Below are 22,689 nucleotides of genomic sequence, written 5' to 3'. Positions count from 1 at the left end.
ACTGTTTTTAATGCATGGTGCTCTCACAATTTATAATGCATGGTGCTCTCACAGTTTAAAATACAAGGTGCACTGTTTAAAATGCACGGTGCTCTCACAGTTCAAAATACAAGGTGCACTCACAGTTTAAAATACAAGGTGCACTCACAGTTTAAAATACAAGGTGCTCTCACTGTTTAAAATGCACGGTGCTCTCACTGTTTATAATGCACGGTGCTCTCACTGTTTAAAATGCACGGTGCTCTCACTGTTTAAAATGCACGGTGCTCTCACTGTTTAAAATGCACGGTGCTCTCACTGTTTAAAATGCACGGTGCTCTCACTGTTTAAAATGCATGGGGCTCTCACTCTTTATAATGCATGGTGCTCACACTGTTTTAAATGCATGGTGTTCTCACTGCTTACAATGCATGGTGCTCTCAATGTTTATAATGCATGTTGCTCTCACTCTTTATAATGCATGGTGCTCCCACTGTTTCTAATGCAAGGTGCTCTCACTGTTTATAATGCATATTGGTCTCACTGTTCATAATCAATGCTCCTCTCACTGTTTGTAATGCATGGTGCTCTCACTGTTTAAAATGCATTGGTCTCTCACTGTTGATAATGCATGGTCCTCTCACTGTTTAAAATGCATGGTGCTCTCACTGCTTATAATGCATGGCGCTCTCACTGTTTATAATGCATGGCGCTCTCACTGTTTATAATGCATGGCGCTCTCACTGTTTATAATGCATGGCGCTCTCACTGTTTATAATGCATGGTGCTCTCACTGGTTGAAATGCATTGTCCTCTCACTGTTTAAAATGCATCGTGCTCTCACTGTCTATAATGCTTGGTATCTCACTGTTTATAATGCATGGTGCTCTCACTGTTTAATGTGCATAGTGCTCTCACTGCTTATAATGCATGGCGCTCTCACTGTTTATAATGCATGGCGCTCTCACTGTTTATAATGCATGGCGCTCTCACTGTTTATAATGCATGGCGCTCTCACTGTTTATAATGCATGGTGCTCTCACTGGTTGAAATGCATTGTCCTCTCACTGTTTAAAATGCATCGTGCTCTCACTGTCTATAATGCTTGGTATCTCACTGTTTATAATGCATGGTGCTCTCACTGTTTAATGTGCATAGTGCTCTCACTGTTTATAATGCATGGCGCTCTCACTGTTTATAATGCATGGCGCTCTCACTGTTTATAATGCATGGTGCTCTCACTGGTTGAAATGCATGGTGCTCTCACTGTTTATAATACACGTTGCTCTCACTGTTTATCATGCATGTTGCTCTCACTGCATTCAATGCATTGTGCTCTCACTGTTTATCATGCATGTTGCTCTCACTGCTTATAATGCATTGTGCTCCAACTGTTTATAATGCATGGTGTTCTGACAGTTTATAATGCATGGTGCTCTCACTGTTTAATGTGCATAGTGCTCTCACTGCTTGTAATGCATGGTGCACTCACTGTATATAATGCATGGTGCTCTCACTGTTTATAATGCATGGTGCTCTCATTGTTTATCGTGCACGGTGCTCTCACTGTTTATCGTGCACAGTGCTCTCACTGTTTATCATGCGTGGTGCTCTCACTGTTTATCATGCGTGGTGCTCTCACTGTTTAAAATGCATGGTGCTCTCACTGTTTAAAATGCATGGTGCTCTCACTGTTTACAATGCATGGTGCTCTCTCTGCTTATAATGCATGGTGCTCTCACTGTTTAAAATGCATGGTGCTCTCACTGTTTACAATGCATGGTGCTCTCGCTGCTTATAATGCATGGTGCTCTCATTGTTTTAAATGCATGGTGCTCTCACTGTTTTAAATGCATCGTGGTCTCACTGTTCATAATCAATGATGCTCTCACTGTTTGCAATGCATGGTTCTCTCACTGTTTATAATGCATGGTGCTCTTACTGTTTATAATGCATAGTGCTCTCACTGTTTATAATGCATATTGGTCTCACTCTTCATAATCAATGCTGCTCTCACTGATTATAATGCATGGTGCTCTCACTGGTTATAATGCATGGTGCTCTCACTGTTTATAATGCATGTTGCTCTCACTGTTTATAATGCATGGTGCTCTCACTGTTTATAATGCATGGTGCTCTCACTGTTTATAATGCACGTTGCTCTCATTGTTTATAATGCATGGTGCTCTCACTGTTTATATTACACGTTGCTCTCACTGTTTATCATGCATGTTGCTCTCACTGCATTCAATGCATTGTGCTCTCACTGTTTATAATGCTTTGTGCTCTCACTGCTTATAATGCACAGTGCTCTCACTGTTTATAATGCATGGTGCTCTCACTGTTTATAATGCATTGTGCTCCTACTGTTTATAATGCATGGTGTTCTGACAGTTTATAATGCATGGTGCTCTCACTGTTTAATGTGCATGGTGCTCTCACTGTTTATAATGCACGTTGCTCTCATTGTTTATAATGCATGGTGCTCTCACTGTTTATAATACACGTTGCTCTCACTGTTTATCATGCATGTTGCTCTCACTGCATTCAATGCATTGTGCTCTCACTGTTTATAATGCTTTGTGCTCTCACTGCTTATAATGCACAGTGCTCTCACTGTTTACAATGCATGGTGCTCTCTCTGCTTGTAATGCATGGTGCACTCACTGTATATAATGCATGGTGCTCTCACTGTTTATAATGCATGGTGCTCTCACTGTTTATCGTGCACGGTGCTCTCACTGTTTATCGTGCATGGTGCTCTCACTGTTTATCATGCGTGGTGCTCTCACTGTTTAAAATGCATGGTGCTCTCACTGTTTACAATGCATGGTGCTCTCTCTGCTTATAATGCATGGTGCTCTCACTGTTTATAATGCATGGTGCTCTCACTGTTTTAAATGCACGGTGCTCTCACTGTTTTAAATGCATCGTGGTCTCACTGTTCATAATCAATGCTGATCTCACTGTTTGCAATGCATGGTTCTCTCACTGTTTATAATGCATGGTTCTCTCACTGTTTATAATGCATGGTGCTCTCACTGTATAAAATGCATATTGGTCTCACTGTTCATAATCAATGCTGCTCTCACTGATTATAATGCATGATGCTCTCACTTGTTATAATGCATGGTGCTCTCACTGTATAAAATGCATATTGGTCTCACTGTTCATAATCAATGCTGCTCTCACTGATTATAATGCATGGTGCTCTCACTGGTTATAATGCATGGTGCTCTCACTGTTTATAATGCATGTTGCTCTCACTGTTTATAATGCACGGTGCTCTAACTGTTTAAAATGCATATTGGTCTCACTGTTCATAATCAATGCTGCTCTCACTGATTATAATGCATGGTGCTCTCACTGGTTATAATGCATGGTGCTCTCACTGTTTATAATGCATGTTGCTCTCACTGTTTATAATGCACAGTGCTCTCACTGTTTATAATGCACGGTGCTCTAACTGTTTAAAATGCATATTGGTATCACTGTTCATAATCAATGCTGCTCTCACTGTTTGTCATGCATGGTGCTCTCACTTTTTTAAATGCATGGTGCTCTCACTGATAACAATCCATGGTGCTCTCACTTTTATAATGCATGGTGCTCTCACTGTTTATAATGCATGGTCGTCCAACTCTTTATAATGCATGTTGCTCTCTTAAAATCTATCGATCTCAGCTTTGAATATAACTCAACGACTGAGCATCCACAGCCCTCTGGGGTGCAGAGAATTCCAAAGATTCACAATCCTTTGAGTGAAGAAATGTTTCCTCATGTCGGTCCTAAATGGCCGACCCCTTATCTTGAGACTATGAGCTCTAGTTCTTGACTCTCCAGCCAGGGGAATCAGACTCTCAGCATCTACCCTGTCAAGCCGTCTAAGAATTTTATACATTTCAATGCGATCACCTCTCATTCTTCTAAACTCCACCGGATATTGGCCAATTTTACACAATATTTCCTCATACTACAATTGCAGCAAGACCTCCTTACTCTTATATTCCAACACCCTGACAATAAAGGCTAACATATCATTTCCCTTCCTCACTCTCATTAGACCCTTGGTAACTCAATATTTCCAGCATGTTTTCCTCTTTTCCTTCGATAGGGAAAAGAAATGAAGGTTGAAAACATTTTACTATAATTACACCCGATTATGTTTTGGAAACAATATCCAACTGAACTGCATCAAATTCAATTATAAACTTAAGAGTTTCTGATGGAAATAAACTAATAAGAACACTTAATTGCGACAGCCAGGAATCGAACCCGGGTCAACTGCTTGGAAGGCAGCTTTGCTCACCGCGACACCACCATCGCTGAAAATAATCAACAATAAAATAGTTCCCAAACTTCAGATCCTGACCAGACACTGCAGGCTGTTGGATTTTGTTCTTCATTTTCACTGGTTTCTGACGGATCCTTTCTCGCTCTGTTGCAGTTCCTGTTTCCGCCCAGTAGATTTCACCAACCCCCAATCAATGGAAATTCCACACCAGCCAGTAATTCTTCACCTGATATCGGACTGAAGAGACAGTCGATACCTGCAATACTTGACCAGCTGGAAATACATTTTACCACAGCTCACATCAGCCATTGAGTAAAGTTAAATAATTCCATTAAATCATTACAGAGACCAGACGACCAGCTGGGCAGGAATGGCAGCTTAATATTCAAGTCTATAAGATCTTTAGAAAGGACAGGGAAATAGGGAAAGGAGGAGGAGCAGCAATATTACTAAAGGACAATATTACAGCAGTTCAAAGATAGAATATCAGTGAGGGTGAGCGGGCAGTGTGAACACTCTGAGAGAGACCCATCACAAGTACCCCCACTGTACTCCTCCAGAAGGTATAAGAAGGGCGAGTGCGGGAGGATTTCTTCATTCTTTGTGAAAGTGTTTGTGAGATTGTGGAAATGTCTGGAAGAGGAAAAACCGGCGGTAAAGCTCTGTCGAAGGCCAAGTCTCGCTCATCCCGGGGCGGACTGCAGTTCCCTGTTACCCGTGTTCACAGGCTCCTGAGAAAGGGGAACTATGCTGAACGTGTGGGTGCCGGAGCCCCGGTCTATCTGGCTGCTGTGCATCGAGTATCTGACGGCTGAAATCCTCGAGCTGCCCGGCAAAGCGGCCCGGGACAAACAAGAAGACCCGCATTATCCCCAGACACCTGCAGCTGGCCATCCGAAACGACGAGGAGCTCAACAAGCTGCTGGGACGGGTGACCATCGCTCAGGGTGTTGTCTGATATCCAGGCCGTGCTGATGCCGAAGAAAACCAGCATTGTGAGCTCCAAGAGCAAGTAAACCGGCCAAGGCTTAATCTGATAACCCAAAGGACAGGACCAACCTTATTGAAATCTTTGAAGAAGGAACAGAAAGTGTAGACAAGTTTAATGCAGTAGATGTGATATATTTGGGTTTTCCGAAGGCCTTCTATAATGTACCACATTGTAGACTCATGGCTAAGTTCGGAGCACGTGGAGTCAGGTCAGTTGGGTACAAAATTGAAAGCCGAGAATAGAGGTTAAGGGTCGCTACTCAGAGTGGCAAAACGTGGGAAGTGGAGTTCCAGGTGATGGGACCACTGTTCTTCACAATTTACATTAACGATTTGGATTCGGGAATCGGAAGTACAATTCCAAAATTTGTGGACGACACCAACTTGGGGGATTTAGTTAATACAAAGGAAGAAAGCATCAAAATGCAAGAGGGCATTAATAAACTTGCAGAATGAAGAATCAGGAGGTCACACACTGCTTGGATAATAAGAGTCTAAACGGGATAGAGGAGCAAAGGGATCTAGTGGTACAGATACACAAATTACTAAAAGTAACGACCCAGGTTAATCAGGTCATAAAAAGACAAATCAAACACTAGGATTCATTTCTAGAGGGATAGAGTTGAAAAGCAAAGAAGTCATGTTAAACTTGTATATAACCTTGTTTAGACCAGACTTGGAATACTGCGAACAGGTCTCGTCTCCATATTATAGACATAGGGGCATTGGAGAAGGTGCAAACAAGATTCACAAGGATGATACCAGAAATGAGAGGATATTCTTATCAGGAAAGGCTGAACAGACTGGGTCTCGTTTCACAAGAAAAGAGAAGGCTGAGGGTTGATCTGATCGAGGTTTTTAAGATAATGATAGGGTTTGTTCGGATAGATGTAGAGAAAATGTTTACACTTGTGGGGAGTCCAAAACTTCAGGTAATAAATATAAAATATTCACTAATAAATCAAATAGGGAATTCAGGAGAAATTGCTTTACCCAGAGAGTGGTTAGAATGTGGAACTTGCAACTACGAGGTTGTATCTGAGTCAAATAACAGAGGGACATTTAAGGGGAAGATAGATCAGCACATGAGGGAGAAAGGAACAGAAGGATATGCCGATAGGGTTAGATGAAGTCAGGAAGGAGGAGGCTCATCAGCAGCATAAACGCTGGCATAGACTAGTTGGGCAGAATGGCCTGTTTCTGTGCTGTAGTTTCAATGTAACTCGATGTAAAGGCTCTTTTCAGAGCCACCCTCTGTATCTGTGAAAGGACTGGTGACTGTCTGAAGGGAAACGCGAATATCATGCTACCAGTGTGGCTTTGAGCTGCTTTTGTTTCGTTGTGGACGAGATGAGGAATTAATGGGACTGGAGTCGGGGCAGTGACCACAGTCCGGTACTTTAAACGGTGACTTATAGATCCCAGCCCACACATCACCAGGTTTCTTGTATTTATTTAAACTACTTGCCATGCTGGGCTCGTAAAGAATCACCAGAACTGCTCGACTAACCTTTCTACATCTGTGGAATTCAGCGCTTCGCTCCGTTTCTGTTCTATTTTGTTGGATTATTTACATAACGCATCAAACTCACTGGGGAATCACTGAAATGTAACTCTGTGCAGAAACAAATAACAGTGAATTGCCTGGTGCCCAGGAGATCAGGAATATTACTCGCCTTTCGTCCTGTTAACGAGTAAACCGTGTTTCGAGTCCACCGACCCGCTTTGGTTCCAAATGGGGGATTAAACAGAGAAATCGGGAGGGGAGGAGACAGTCAGAGTGACAGAGCGGAGAGTGGCCTCTGATCTTCCAACTCCACCTCCAGTTCTCTCCATTCGACAGTTTCAAACCGTTTATCGATAATAGAACCGAACCTCAGCGCTCCGCACAAACCCTGACAGACCCGGGCTTCATATTCAAGGATTCCCAAAAACCAGAAGCTTTCAAATAATCCCCGTTACAATGAGAAATCGTTAATATTCCTGCCTAAATACAGTCCATTCAATAACAAGTCAACTCGGCTCCTCCATTTCAGTCTGTTTCCCTGTTCTATCTCCCCACACATCCCCTCCCAGACGGGTTCAGCGTTTTACAAACACCTTATTCCAGCTTATTTGGAGAATCTCATCTGTTGGGGTTTGAGTTATGACGCGGAGTTTCTCCGCCAGTGTTACCGTCTCACAGAGACTCTCGACCTGAATCTGTGAAAAGATTATGACCATGAACTGGGACTGGAGCCGAAACATCCCCAGTTACAGTGAGGCCCGGCCCGGACATCTCATTCTCTCTATTTTATATCAGACGGTATCCCACTTTCATGTCCAGCAATAGAGAGAGAGAGAGACAGTATCAGTCTTACACTTCCGATCTGTGTCCAAATCACGCTCAATAACAGTATCCACCTTCATATACAGCACCAGAGAGAGAGAGGGAGGCAGACACGGTGAGAGAGACAGAGAGAGCGGTGAGACACAGTGACAGACAGACGTTAACAGTATTAGTTCCAGACTGACCGGTAAAGTGCCGTTTTATCCAGAAAGATCGCGTTGGAGAGACAGAAGATGCAATCACATCTCTCACTGATATTGCACAAGGATCAGAAACACTATTAATCCCACACTCAGGGACAGTACAGAGAGGGACAGAAACAATGGGTCACATTTAACCCTCTAATGCCTGTTGTACTATCTGCAGTTTTACAGCTCAGGGCTGTTCGATATTACTCTCAGTGACCTACAGTTTCACTCCGGTTAAATTAATCTGCGACTGTTGCTGCCTGATATTAACCCGACACGGTCCCAGCAAATACACCGACTCCCACTTTCCTCCCATGTTTCTCCAGGATTGGTTTGAGAAATCCTCTCTCAGTCACACATTATAGGGGCCATTAATGAAGAGAATCCATTGGCTGATTTCACAGCCGCTCACTTTATCTCTGAAAGGTTCTTTACCATCAAAAGACCCCTAGAGAAACAGCAGGGATGGAAACATCTAGTTTAATAGTTGGAGATTGTAAAGTCAGTCTGGATTCCAGCGTTAGGCACTGGTGGAATCCCATCTGTTTCCCATTCTGCTGCCTGTTCCTGCACTGCCTGTGGACCCCATTCCCTCTGACCTTTCCCCCAGACCCACTTCCTTTGCTCAGACTCGGAAAAATTCCAATTGGGGAAAGTTTCCATCGATTTTTGGATTGGGAAATGTGGGCGCCATTCCCTCAGTGAGCGGAAGAAGATGGTTTAAAACAGCCGGGAATGGAGAGATCACGGCCCCCGGGGGAAGGGAGCAAAGAGCAGCCTCGTTACAGCAGATCATCGCTTCGGGACCGTGTCCGCAGATGGGCTCAGACATCGGCATTGAGTCCGGGGGAAGGTCAGGGGGAGTCCGGGGGCTGTTTGTAAGAGGTGGAGTGGATCAGGAACTGGTCCCGGAACACGGAGTGAGAGGGGGAAGGGAGAGGTCATTCTCGGACTGTGTGTGTACAGGGTGTGTCCAGGGGAAGGGAGAGAGAATGGGAAGAACCTGCTATTAAAATCATTGCTGCTTTCTCTCCCCAAACCAGTAGTGAATGGTCCTGGTTTAGTTCCAGCCTCACCCTGTTTTTTGTTATTGGATAGTGAAGAGTGGAAACAGAGCCGGACAGTAAGGATGTGGGGAGTTATACAAAGAGCATCTATTGCAGGCATCAGGTGAGAAGTGTCAAGGACACATTTTAAACAGCGGCTGTTTGGTTTCCGTTGAACGGTTAGTCCCATGGGAGAGGGGATTAGAAACCTGACCTGTACAAAGGTCCCTGCCCCATCGGGTAGTCCCATTCATGGATCAGTGCAGGGGTTGGGCCGTGTCTGGATGTTATTAAATTGTTGTAAAACAGCCCAACACACCTGGTATGCAGAAGCGGAGTGCTGCAGTACTGCAGTGGAGTCAGACACTGACACTGTTTGTATCACTGGATTTCATTTGTGGATATTCAAAATGATCATTAACAGAGATATTAAACTGATCACTTCTGTCTTTTCTACCTCACCTGTTCCTGAGTAACAAGAGATCATTTTCTTTCTCCAGGCAAACCCTTGAACGATCCAGAATAAATGTGATGCTTCCTCCACCCGAGGCAGAAGGAACAGTACAGCCAGCTCCTTCTCACACACAGTAAGTATATTATCACTCACAGAGCACAGAGACACAGACAGGTCATCAGTTCCACAGTCTCAGACAGCAGGAGTAGTCAGTCCCACAATGATCACAATTTCCAGAGACACATTTTCAATCCAACAGTCAAGCAGAGTAGGTGAGGCAGACACTGTTCCATTTCCCCCTAACTCAGTCCCGCTGACAGGTAGATACAAAAATCCCAGTCCAAAATCACACTCTCAGAGTGAAAGGCACTGTGTCAATCTCACAATAGAGCAACATTAGCTACGAATTAAATACCAGATAGAAATCACACATGGTACCCGATTCAAAGGTACAGAATGAATCCCAATAATGTACCCCGAGATTCAAATTGAATACGAGCCCAGAACTCTCACACACATGACTTTAATACATGCAATATCCATTCGAAATGTGTATCATATGATACAAATTGCACACAAGTCCAAAACTCAGGCAGAGTATCAGATTGAGAAATATTGAAAGATAGTAAACCTGAGAGACAAATTAGATACCTGTTCAGAATGAACTCGTAGAATGAGATTTAAAGATAGAGTATCAATTCTATTAGTGCAGACTGAGATACACATTACATACCAGTCCAAAAATCTCATACAATATTAGACTGAAAGATACGGTATCAATTCCATTTCTACAGACTGATCTACACATTACATACCAATTCAAAAATGTCACCTTATCAGTTTTAAAGATACATTATCATCCACAACAGTACTCACAGAGATACAGATTTAATAGTACTCCAAAAAGCACACAAATAATCTGGTTAAAACCTCCAGCATCAAATCCGAAAGTATGTCCATATTTACCAATTAAACAAGGAGTAAAACTATTTAAACATTGAGATATAAAAGCTGCAATATTGAACACCATAATTTAATCTGAGAGAATAATTACGTACAGATACAGAATGAATCTCACATTCAGAGACAGTACCAGAGACACACAGACACAGAATGACTCCAACTCTCACAGATGCAGAACGAATCCCAAACTCACATACAGTACAAGAGACTGACAGACACACAGTTAATCCCACACTCACACACAGTGCCAGAGACTGACAGGTACAGTATGAATCCCACACTAACATGCAGTATGAGTAACTGCATATATAGGATGAATTCAACTCCCACATACAGTACTGGAGACTGTATATACAGAATGAATCCCACAATCACATGCAGTATGAGTAACTGCATATATAGGATGAATTCAACTCCCACATACAGTACTTGAGACTGTATATACATAATGAGTCCCACAGTCACATGGAGTACCAGAGACTGACAGATACCGAAAGAATCCCACACTAACACACAGTTTTATATAAAGAATTAATCACAAACTCTCACACACACTGCTGACAAGATACAGAATCAATTCCAAACTCACACACAGTATCAGAGAGTGACAAGATACAGAATGAATCCCACATTCACACACAGTACCAGAGACTGACAGATACAGAATAAATCCCACACTCACACACAGTACCAGAGACTGACAGATACAGAATGAATCCCACACTCACACACAGTACCAGAGACTGACAGATACAGAATGAATCCCACACTCACACACAGTACCAGAGACTGACAGATACAGAATGAATCCCACACTCACACACAGTACCAGAGACTGACAGATACAGAATGAATCCCACACTCACACACAGCACCAGAGTCTGACAGATACAGAATGAATCCCACATTCACACACAGTACCAGAGACTGACAGATACAGAATAAATCCCACACTCACACAGTACCAGAGACTGACAGATACAGAATGAATCCCACACTCACACACAGTACCAGAGACTGACAGATACAGAATGAATCCCACACTCACACACAGTACCAGAGACTGACAGATACAGAATGAATCCCACACTCACACACAGTACCAGAGACTGACAGATACAGAATGAATCCCACACTCACACACAGTACCAGAGACTGACAAATACAGAATGAATCCCACACTCACACACAGCACCAGAGTCTGACAGATACAGAATGAATCCCACATTCACACACAGTACCAGAGACTGACAGATACAGAATAAATCCCACACTCACACAGTACCAGAGACTGACAGATACAGAATGAATCCCACACTCACACACAGTACCAGAGACTGACAGATACAGAATGAATCCCACACTCACACACAGTGCCAGAGACTGTCGCAGCATGAAATGGTCCTTATCAAAGTCACAATTGATACCCTAAGTGACTACCACCATGATAAACTATCCCTCCTCATCCTTCTCAAATACAATATCTCACCGTGCTGTTATGCTGTTAGACTAGTTTCCTCTCTCTGCTCTTATTTGGAATATGTTGCTTTTCTGTCTGACAACACTTGGTATCATCGTATTATGTTAGTCCACAAGAGGAGATCATTCGGCCCATCGTGCCTGTGCTGGGTCAAACACACGTATTCGTTCAAAATTCATTCAGAGATAGATTGAGTGCTTTGTTATCAGAAAATTGCCTGAACCCCCACAGTCTACAGTTTTCCTCCTCGCTATCAACGACACGGTCAATTTTTGTGTCACTGGCAAATTTCTTAATCATGCCCCCGACGTTTAAGTCCAAATTGTTAATGTATACCACAAAAAGCATAGGACCAAGTACGGAGCCCTGCAGCACCCAACTGGAAACAGTCTTCCAGCCACAAAAAACACCCGTCGACCATTACCCTTTGCTTCCTGCCACTGAGCCAATTTTGGCTCCAATAAGCCACATTCCCTTGGATCCCATGGGCCTTTACTTTTTTGACCAATCTGCCATGTGGGAATTTTTCAAAAGCCTTGCGAAAATCCATGTCGACTGCATCAATTGCGCTACCCTCATCGATCCTCCTTGTCACCTCCTCGAAAAATTCAATCAGGTTAGTCAGACACGACCTCCACTTAAAAAATCCATGCTGACTGTCCTTGATTCGTCCGTGCCTTTCGGAGTGACAGTTGATCCTGTCACTCAGAATTGATTCCAATAATTTGAAATGGAGTCTTTCTCCTGCTTGCTGCAATAATAGATAAGGCGGTGATGTACCATCAGGCCCGGCTCGCTCAGTCGGTAGAGCATGAGACTCTTAATCTCAGGGTCGTGGGTTCGAGCCCCACGTTGGGCGAGTATCATTTAAAACTTTTATGTTGCGTTCACTGGCCAACGGTGCAGAATTGATGCATAATGAAACGTTAAATTTGTAGTCAGGATGGCCGAGCGGTCTAAGGCGCTGCGTTCAGGTCGCAATCTCTTCCGGTAGGCGTGGGTTCGAATCCCTCTTCTGACATTGCTTATTTTTACGAAGTCGTGAAAATATTTTATTTGTGGATTGGGCTGCAGCTGATTTTTCGACCAAGTTGATTTGCTCCTCCCACAAAAGCAACTGGCTTTTTCATGGAAATGTGACTTGAGAAGTTTCAAACGGTGATATGTTTGACATATTAATGACCTGGACAAAGAAATAGAACAGCAGTGGGAAACATTTAAAACGGTGATAAATAGAGTCCAGGAGAAATATACCCCACTAAAAAGCAAGAACAAACTCGCCAGAAATGACACACCAGGGATGAATAAAGAAACAAGGGCAAAATTTAAACTGAAGAAAAGGGCACACACTAGGCAATAAAGGAGAGAGGGGAATGTGATAAGACTGGGAAAGAAGTCTGAAGATCTATTGGAAAGGCAAAAAAGGAATATCAAAAAAAGCAAAGTATTCGAGACACATCAACAGCCAAAGAAAATTTAGGATAGGAATATTTGCACGAAGTGATTTTTAGGTAGTCGCCTTGAAATGTTTCAAAGGCGACTGCGAATTTATGATCGTCTGGCCATTTCACCAGCCGCGTTGAAAACAAAACATGTCTCTTAAGGGGAGTCTATAACGAGGCGGCATAGATTTAAGGTGAGAGGGGAGAGATACAAAAGGGTCCAGAGGGGCAATTTTTTCACTCAAAGGGTGGTGAGTGTCTGGAACGAGCTGCCAGAGGCAGTAGTAGAGGCGGGTACAATTTTGTCTTTTAAAAAGCATTTGGACAGTTACATGGGTAAGATGGGTATAGAGGGATATGGGCCAAGTGCAGGCAATTGGGACTAGCTTAGTGGTATAAACTGGGCGACATGGACATGTTGGGCCGAAGGGCCTGTTTCCATGTTGTAACTTCTATGATTCTATGATTCTATGATAATAGGGCCACTAAGGGAGACACACGACAAACTCACAGGCAATGACAGCGAAATGGCAGAAATATTAAATAATCACTTTGCTTCAGTATTTACCAGGGAGACTCGTATTGTGGGCATGACAGTAGAAGAAGAGATCAAAAAGATATGTAAAGACATTTAAGATCGAAAGGGGGGAGATAATTGATAAACTAATCAATCTTAGAGAGGAAATTTCCTGTTAGGTGCCTAACCAGAGTTTCAAACCGCTCAGCCACGCTAATTTCCGTATTACTGTTCAGGAGCTCATTTCACAGGGACACGATTACTGCGCTCCATTTAGGGAGGCTCAGTGAAAGGCGGAAATTGATCTATTAATAGAATCATAGAATAAGATAGCGCCATTCAGCCCATCGTGCCAGTGCCAGCTCTCTGAAAGAGCTGTCCAGTTCGTCCCACTCGCCTGCTGTTTCCCCATAACCCTGAAAAAGTTTGATCCAAGCGTTTATCCAATTCCCTTTTGAAAACTGTGAGTTGAGAAAAACAATATTGAAAGGGGTGCTGGGGTCTCTGCAGCGTCGATGTAGAGTGTGTGATGATTGAAGTTATCAAGATGGTTGCTTTACACATGTTATGATGTGCAATCATCCTGAAATATCTTCAATATCCAATACAAATTGAATTGCAAACCTGACGGACAAACACTGGAAAACAAGTCACGAGTGAACGCAAATCATCTCGGACCCGTTTTTAGCCTCACGGCACTTCAAATAAAGTGAAATAACTTTGCATTGAAAAGATTTAGAACTTGCATCTATGCCTTTATCTGTTCCATTTCTTAAAGTTGCTGGCGTCTGATGATGGACACGCCTCTGCTCCCTCTATTAGACAAGAAAGGAGATGTTTGACGTTGACGGGACCTGTTGGTTATGAGCTCATCCTTTGCATTGAGTGGGTTCGCGTCCTTGAAACGGCGTCAACTTTAGCCCAGCGGTGAACTTCGCAGCAAACAAGTTCATCACCGTCTCACCGCGGGCACTGACTGACACGTTTATCGTTATTTCTTTCAGACCGAAATAAATAGGAACCGTGATTTTAAATTTGCACGAAGTGATTTTTAGGTAGTCGCCTTTAAATGTTTCAAAGGCGACTCCGAATTTATGATAGTCCGGCCATTTCACCAGCCGTGTTGAAAACAAAACATGTCTCTAACTTTCGCGTCTTTTTTCGAAAGGCAAAAAACATATTTCCCATGACCTCTGAAGGATGGACAAGTACATTTCAGAAAGCAGAAGCAAGTTCACCAGCCTTTTAATCCGGAGTCAGACCTTTGCGCGACGCACTCTGAAGACAGGCTCCTGGATGTTATTATATTTTTGAATGTTTCTCAAACACCGTTTCATATATTGGTTGAATGGATGAGGCTTATCAAATCTCCGCCAGATCCCACCGGGAATGAGACAGCATTGGAAGCAGCCTTCACCCCCAATATCACGCTGGCATTCATCGCCTGCTCTCAGCGGACTGCATTAACAGGGCTGGGAGATATGGACTTTGTTCACATTTAATCAGCAATGTGAATCGTTAAATATTTAATCATTTTTAATGGGGACAACGTTTCAAAATATTTCCGCCCGGTTTCGAACCGGGGACTTTTCGCGTGTTGGGCGAACGTGATAACCACTACACTACGGAAACCTGACACCTCCAACCTCGTGATAGGGATATAACCCCTCAGCCAAACTAATTTCCGCATTACTGTCCAGGAGCTCATTTCACAGAGATACATTTACTGCGCTGTATTTCGGAAGGCTGCAGAGAAGGATCGGTGACGATGGTCAGGCAGGGAATCCCAGAGCATCGCGCCGACACAAACATTTCACTGTTTTTTTTTCATGTGCCTGATATCCGACCGCAGTGTAAATTATGGCGAATCAGGCATGCTCAGATGACATTGTTCACAGAGTGTTTTCTTGCAGCCAAATCACACATTAGAAAACTTGAAATGAGATGAAGAGATCGGAGCCATTTAAAGTGCTCCCAGTTACTGCTGATCAGGAATTGAAACATGGCACCGGCTTCAGTGCTATCAGAATGAGGCAATGAATCCAAAAGTGGGACGAAAAAGGTGCAATTTTCGTCCCTGGGTGGTCTCGAACCACCAACCTTTCGGTTAACAGCCGAACGCGCTAACCGATTGCGCCACAGAGACCGTCTGGTCCTTTTTCTTGCAAGATACACTAAAGCAGCGTGTCACCGAGCCAAAGTTACATGTTGCAGCCACAGAAATGCAATTGTCCACTATCAGTGTTACTTTTCCAGAAATAAAGGATGGGACATTGTTTGTGGAAACATGGGAACGGTCTGGTCTCGCTCAAAGCATCGATATCACCGCCAACCAGCTCTCCTGCAACCGGCGCGCCCACCGGTGCTTTGTCTGTTAGTTCGTTGCACTGTGGGAGATCCTTCGCCACACTGACTGCAGCGGTTTAAAAAGCCGGCTCACCACCACCTTCTCAAGGGCTTTTTGGGATGGGCAATAAATGCCGGCCTCGCCAGCGACGCCCACATCCCATGAACGAATAAAAAGAAAATATTCTGAGCGTCCTGATGCTGATGTCAGGTTTTGATCCCTGATCTGCAGTAACTGGGAGCTGAAATATTAATTGTACCGAATGCAAACACTCCCTGATATATTTAACACTCTTACATGCCTTTCCTGCTGGCCTCGTCGTTCGGCTTCGGTGTTTTCATCACGGCGGCCTGGGTTGGGAATATGCTGTTACAAAAAAGAATTGCCAATTTTGTCGAATCACAGCAAACTTACGGCACAAAAGCAAGCCATTCGGCCCATCCTGTCCGCACCGGCCGGAAATGAGCTACCCAGCCGAATGCCACTTTCCAGCACTCGGTCTTTAACCTTGTAGGTTACGCCACTTCAAGTGCATATCCAAGTTTTTTTTTAAATGTCACGAGGGATTCTGCCTCGACCACCCAGTCAGGCAGTGAGTTCCAGACCCCTACCACCCTCTGGGTGAAAAAAATTCTCCTCAGCTCCCCTTAAATCCTTCCACCAATCATTTAAAATCTCTGCCTCCAAGTTATTAACCTCCCTGCTAAGGTAAATAGGTCCTTCGCCTCGACTCTGTCTGGGCCCTTCATAATTTTGTACACCTCAATTAAATCACCACTCAGCCTCCTCTGTTCCAAAGAAAACAACCCCTGACTATCCAATCTTTCCTCACAGCCAAAATTCTCCAGCCATGGCAACCTCCTCGTAAATCTCCTCTGTACCCTCTCTAGTGCAATCGCAGCTTTTTTGACCAGTCTGTCATTTGGGACCTTGTAAAAGCCTTGCTAAAATCCATGTAGACGACATCAAAGTACTCCAGGTGTGTTCTCACCAAAGCCCTATTTAATTGCAGCAAGACTTCCTTACTCTTATACTCCAACCTCCTTTCAAAAAGACCAACATACCATTTTTCTTCCTAATTGATTGCTGTTCCTGCATGTTAACTTTCTGTGATTTGTTTACAAGTTCACCAAACTCCCTCTGAATACCGACATTTATTGGACTCTCACCTTTTAAAAAATATTCTGCTTTTCTATTCTTCCTACCAAAGTGGACAATTTCACATTTTCCCACTTTATCCTCCAACTGCCACCTTCTTACCCAATCACTTAACCTGTCCACCTCCCTTTGCGTCCTCCTCACGGCTTACTTTCCAACCGACCTTTGTACCATCAGCAAACTTAGATACATTACACTCGGTCCCCTCATCTCAGTCATTAATATAGATTGTAAACAGCAATTGCAACTTAAATTGTCCGCCCAGGATCGAAAGCAGGGCCGTTCGCGTGTAAAGCGAACTGGTAACCGCTGCTGACTTATACTGGGCAGAGGGGAACTGACCAGTCACCTCTCTCTGCTCTGATTGGGACATTTTTACTTCTCTTTAAACAACATCTCTCCTGTCCCACACTAAAATCATGGACCAGAATCATAGACTATTACAGCACAGAAGGAGGCCATTCGGCCGTGTTGCCGTGCCTACTCTTTGAAAGAGCTGTCCAATTTAGTCCAAAAAACCCAGCCTTTTCCCCGTAACCTTGCAAATCAGTTCTCTTCAAGTACCTGTCCAATTGCCTTTTGAAAGTTCCTATGAAAGCTGCTTCCACCACCCTTTCAGGGAGTGGCTACCAGATCGGAACAACACTCTGTGTGAAAAAAAAAATCTCCTCATTTCCCCTCTAGTCCTAAAAGCTCACAATCCTTCTCCACGGATGCCTTTTTACAAACATTTCATTCATCAAAACCAAACAAGATACTCTGGAAAATGTCTTCATTTTCAAGTAATTAATGTTCCGAAGGAGCTCCCTAATTTCCCTCCCCTTTATGAATCAGATCATTCTCATCCGGATCTTTTTCCACATGAACCGGCCTCCCCTCCCAGGGGCTGAGTTCAGAATCTTCGAAGGATACAGCTCAGAAGCAGGCCATTCGGGCCATCGCGCCCGTGCCTTATCCAACAAACCATGTACCAGATTCTCCTGAATTCCAGGGTGTGGAACGAAAGCGAACAACAAAAGCCCTGACATTCGACCGTGGAGGTACAGGCAATTCTGTGACAAACCGGTTTGTCTTTTTCCCGGTTTTTCCCTGTCTATCTGACTGCGTTTATCTCTGTGCGTGTGGAGCTGCAGGCTGATTTTGAATTCATAAGTGTGTTTGCGTATGTTTCGTGCAATAAATAAATGAGTGAATCAGACGCTTCTCTCCCTGACACTGGGGAACTAGTGAGGCATAATTCAGAGCAGGGTTCTGTTTATTGTGAAAAAGGGAATGCAAAATGAATTCCGGAATTATTCAGAATTCTACCAGCGCTAAAACCAAATGCGACCCCCGCCGTGATTTAAATACGCAGCTTTCTGATTTAGATTCAGACGCACTAACGTTGCGCTACGAGGTCTGATGGTAGCGATCGGGTTATTTACCTTTATGAAAGTTTCTCATGCACCATTTCATTTATTTCAGATTTCCAAATCCCGCCCACTCCCACCGGGTATCAGGCAGCCACAGAAGCAGCCTTCACCTGTCCGCGGCAGCATGACTGCAGCAAATCCAATGACACACACCCGGCACCCAGAATCATCACATCACAGGAAAGGAACTGCTCAAAATACATAACAGGACGGGCAGCATCTGAAAAAACGCTGAGACTTTCGGTGTTTGGACTTTGTTCAGGACTGCTAACAGGACGGTGTGAAAATTTAAACTATGGATGTGTATAAATGGATGTCATGCTTCTTTATAAATTGAGTGTTTAAGTTATGTGTGCCATTTATAAATTTATTTTGATTATTTTTACAATATGATATATCTTGTTATAAATATATATGATTGCACCTGTGACACTTATAAATACATTTGGGTGTAACTGCTTGGTGGTTATCATTATATCTCTGTGTATCTGTGTTATGTATTTGTGTGTAATGAAAAGTAAGACATAGAGAAATAAATATCCAGAAAATACATTTACAATATATACCCCACAAAAAAGGAATAACTAAAAGATATATCTAAATAGATTTGTAAGCAGCAGTCATGAAATGCATTTACATCTTACAAATCAGAAATATATTTTCAATCTAACACGGCTGCAGCCCAATATATTTATAACCATCTGTTGACAATGTATAAGTCGGGTTTATGGTTATCGAGTGGTTAGAATTCGGCGCTTTCAGCACTATGGCCCGGGTTTGATTCCCGGTCAGCGCATTTGTTTTTACAAAACAGTTCACTTAATTACGCAAAATTATACAAGTCTCTTAGATGATTCTTTCAATTACCATTAATAAACCCACAACTTTCTGGTTCACACTGAACGAAATGCTAACAAGTTTGCCGAGTAAATGTCGAAACGACGCGAACTTCTCTGACTTTCATCCCTTCTCATTTTACGCACTTTATTTTTGGAGTCTGCTTCAAAGTGTTCAGTGGTGATGAGACGAGGAATCTGGTGCAGCCGTTGTTGAATGTGAAAGGATTGCAGCCCAATTTACACGAGAGAAAGCTCGTGCCTGGAGGTTTGTGAGGAGCAAGTTCCAGCAAATTGTTTCTGTCCCGGGATTAAACCGGGAGTTTTTCGCGTGTGACGCCAACATGATAACCATTACACCACGAAAACACCTATTTAGTCCAGCCCAGGTCAGATGGAAGTGTTAAGGGAGAAAGTGAACTGCTGACTCCCACTTCTGGGGGATGTCCCAAAGCGCTTCATAGAGGTGTAATCAAAAACATGGAATCATGGAATCGCAGGAGTCCATTCGGCCCATCGTGCCTTGGCCAGCTCTTTAAAATAAATGGTGCAATTTTAAAGGGGGTGCAGGAACAGAGAGACCTGAGGGTATACGTACACAAATCTTTGAAGGTGGCAGGACAAGTTGAAGAGATTGTAAACGAAAACGTATTCGGAATCGTTGACTTTATTAATAGAGGCATAGAGTACAAAAGCAAGGAACTTATGCTGAACCTTTATAAATCACTGGTTAGACCCCAGCTGGCCATCACACAATTCTGCCCACCACACTTTAGGAAGGATGTCAAGGCCTTGGAGAGGGTGCAGAGGTGATTTACTAGAATGGTGCCAGGGATGAGGGATTGCAGTGAGGTGGAGAGACTGGAGAAGCTGGGGTTGTTCTCCTTAGAGCAGAGACGGTTAAGGGGAGATTTAACAGGGGTCTTCAAAATCATGAACGGTTTTGATAGAATAAATAAGGAGAAACTATTTCCAGTGCCAGAAAGAATGGTAACCAGAGGACACAGATTTAAGGTAATTGGCAACAGGGGTGAGACGAGGAGAATGTTTTTACGCAGCGAGTTGTCATGATCTGGAATGCACTGCCTGAAAGGTTGGTGGAAACAGATTCAATAATAACATTCAAAGGGGAACTGGATAAATACTTGAAGGGGAAAATTTTGCAGGGCTATGGGGAAAGGGAAGGGGAGCGGGTCTAATTGGATAGCTCTTTCAAAGAGTTGGCGCAGGCACGATGGGCCGAATGGCCTCCTTGTATGATGTTTTCATGCTGTGATTCTATGTTATGGAGGATTTTCTGATGTAGTGGATATTCGGGGCAGAGGACCAAGTGGGGATTGAGCTCGACGGCAAGTGTATACAGTTCGTTCAAAGGGCTGAAGCCGACGGTTTCATTCCTCCCGTCGTTTCGCAGCAGGAAATTACTCGGCCATGCAGGCGACTTTTTTTGTCTTCATTCATGGGATGTGGGTGTCAATGGCAAGGTCAGCATTTATTGCCCATTCCTAATTGATCTTGAGAAGGTGCTGGTGAGTCGCCTTCGTGAACTGCACCTTTCATTGACTGTGTCATTGACATTTTCTGGATAGAGAGAAACTGTTTCCGCTGGTTGGGGATTCTAGGACTTGGGGGCACAGTCCAAAAATTAGAGCTACATCTTTCAGGAGTGAGATTTGAAAACATTTCCACACACAAAGGATGGAACAAGTTTGGAACTCTCTTTCCCTAACGGCAATTGATGTTTGCTTAATTGCAAATTTTAAATCTGAGATCGATAGCTTTTTGCCAAAAGAACGTATGAAGGGATAAGGGCCAAAGGCAGGTATATGGAGTTCGATCACAGTTCAGCCATGATCTTATCAAATGGCGGAGCGGACTCGAGGGGCTGAATGGCCTACTCGAATTCCGATGGTACATTTCCCCAAGTGTCTGCTCTCTCCATAGTTGCGACCTTGTGTTTAAAGCATATTTTCGTTTAAAGGTTGGTTTAGGGATGAGCCGGTGGGCGTCAAAACGTGCCGTGGATCGAGACCGGGTTGGTTATTGCGGGAAGAGCAAATCAACTGGGCCGAAAAATCAACTGCAGCTCAAGCAAGAAATAAAATAGGAGTCAAAGTAACCAATGTCGGAAGTGGGAAGGAGACTGCGACCTGAAAGCAGTGCCTTAGACCGCTCGGCCATCCTGACGGATAAATAGCACTTTGCCTCGCCACCCTTTCCACATTGAGACCCCCCCGGAGAAAGGTTCATTCACTCGAGTGCTTGGTGATATAAATGATGCTGGAAAGGCTCGGTGAGCGGGATGCCACCTCCCCGGGTTTTCCTGAGCCTATTGTACTTTATTCCTATTTAATGACGGGAATATTCGCAATCAGTAGCCAAAAAGGATTAAAAGCTGAATCACAGAGAAATGGAAATCCTCGTTAAATCTGATAATGCTGTAAGTAAAACTCGCTGGTGGTCCAGTGGTTAAGATTCGCCGCTTTTACCACTGCGGCCGGGGTGCGATTTCCAGCCAGAAGAGCAACTTTTGAACACTTGTTATATTAATCGCATGGAAGAAAAAAAAACAATATTTTTGTTATTCACCATTAATTAACCGATAACGTTATTTTGCAGAATGAAAGGCCACTGAGGGATGTTGGAAAAGTTTAATAATGTCTTTTGTGCGATGAACTTTTTATTCCTTCTCATTTTACACACTGTATTTTGAAGGGCTCCGTTTAAAATGTTCAGTGCTCGTGAGACCACGAATTTGTGTCGAACTGAACAAAACAGGCTCTTTCACAGAGGACAGAAAAATCTGCCCCAAAATAATGTTCCCGCCCGGGATCGAACCGGGGACTTTTCGCGTGTGAGGCGAACGTGATAACCACTACACTACAGAAACCTCTGATCTGGTTACCAGCCAGAAGTTAGAATGACTGTATTGATTCTCATTCATAACTATTCACTTGATCGAAGTTGCACAAGTCACAAAAGAAAAATGTTCATTTCAAAGTTATTAAACTCCCAAATGTGGCCTGTCTTGTTTGGACAGGGGTTGACCCTGACGTCACAGCCTCAACAAAGCATTTTCTCAACATTTCCATTGGGAACAGGAGGAGGCCATTCAGCCCATTGAACCTGTTCCGCCCTTCAATTAGATCAGAGATGATCTGAACCTCAAATCAATTTATCCGCCTTTGCTCGCTATCCCTCGATACCCTTACCCAACAAAAATCTATCGATCTCAGTCTTGAAAGCTTCAATTG

General features: G+C 43.5%; 5 non-coding genes across 5 annotated transcripts; 2 read left to right on the top strand and 3 right to left on the bottom strand.

Annotated features, from left to right (window-relative positions):
* Positions 1–12,509: 12,509 nt before the first annotated feature.
* trnak-cuu (transfer RNA lysine (anticodon CUU)) lies at positions 12,510–12,582 on the top strand. Its single transcript has one exon. It is a non-coding gene; the product is annotated as a tRNA-Lys (tRNA).
* Positions 12,583–12,660: 78 nt separating this feature from the next.
* Positions 12,661–12,744, top strand: trnal-cag (transfer RNA leucine (anticodon CAG)). Its single transcript has one exon. It is a non-coding gene; the product is annotated as a tRNA-Leu (tRNA).
* A 2,497-nt stretch (positions 12,745–15,241) lies between these two features.
* Positions 15,242–15,314, bottom strand: trnav-aac (transfer RNA valine (anticodon AAC)). The gene has a single exon. It is a non-coding gene; the product is annotated as a tRNA-Val (tRNA).
* Positions 15,315–15,754: 440 nt separating this feature from the next.
* trnan-guu (transfer RNA asparagine (anticodon GUU)) lies at positions 15,755–15,828 on the bottom strand. The gene has a single exon. It is a non-coding gene; the product is annotated as a tRNA-Asn (tRNA).
* Positions 15,829–22,252: 6,424 nt separating this feature from the next.
* trnav-cac (transfer RNA valine (anticodon CAC)) lies at positions 22,253–22,325 on the bottom strand. Its single transcript has one exon. It is a non-coding gene; the product is annotated as a tRNA-Val (tRNA).
* Between the last annotated feature and the right edge of the window lie 364 nt (positions 22,326–22,689).

This window comes from Heptranchias perlo, unplaced genomic scaffold (assembly GCF_035084215.1).
Source record: "Heptranchias perlo isolate sHepPer1 unplaced genomic scaffold, sHepPer1.hap1 HAP1_SCAFFOLD_55, whole genome shotgun sequence".
NCBI lineage: Eukaryota > Metazoa > Chordata > Chondrichthyes > Hexanchiformes > Hexanchidae > Heptranchias > Heptranchias perlo.
The sequence above is the reverse complement of the archived record's forward strand: the minus strand, read 5'-3'. Positions and strand labels throughout refer to the sequence as shown.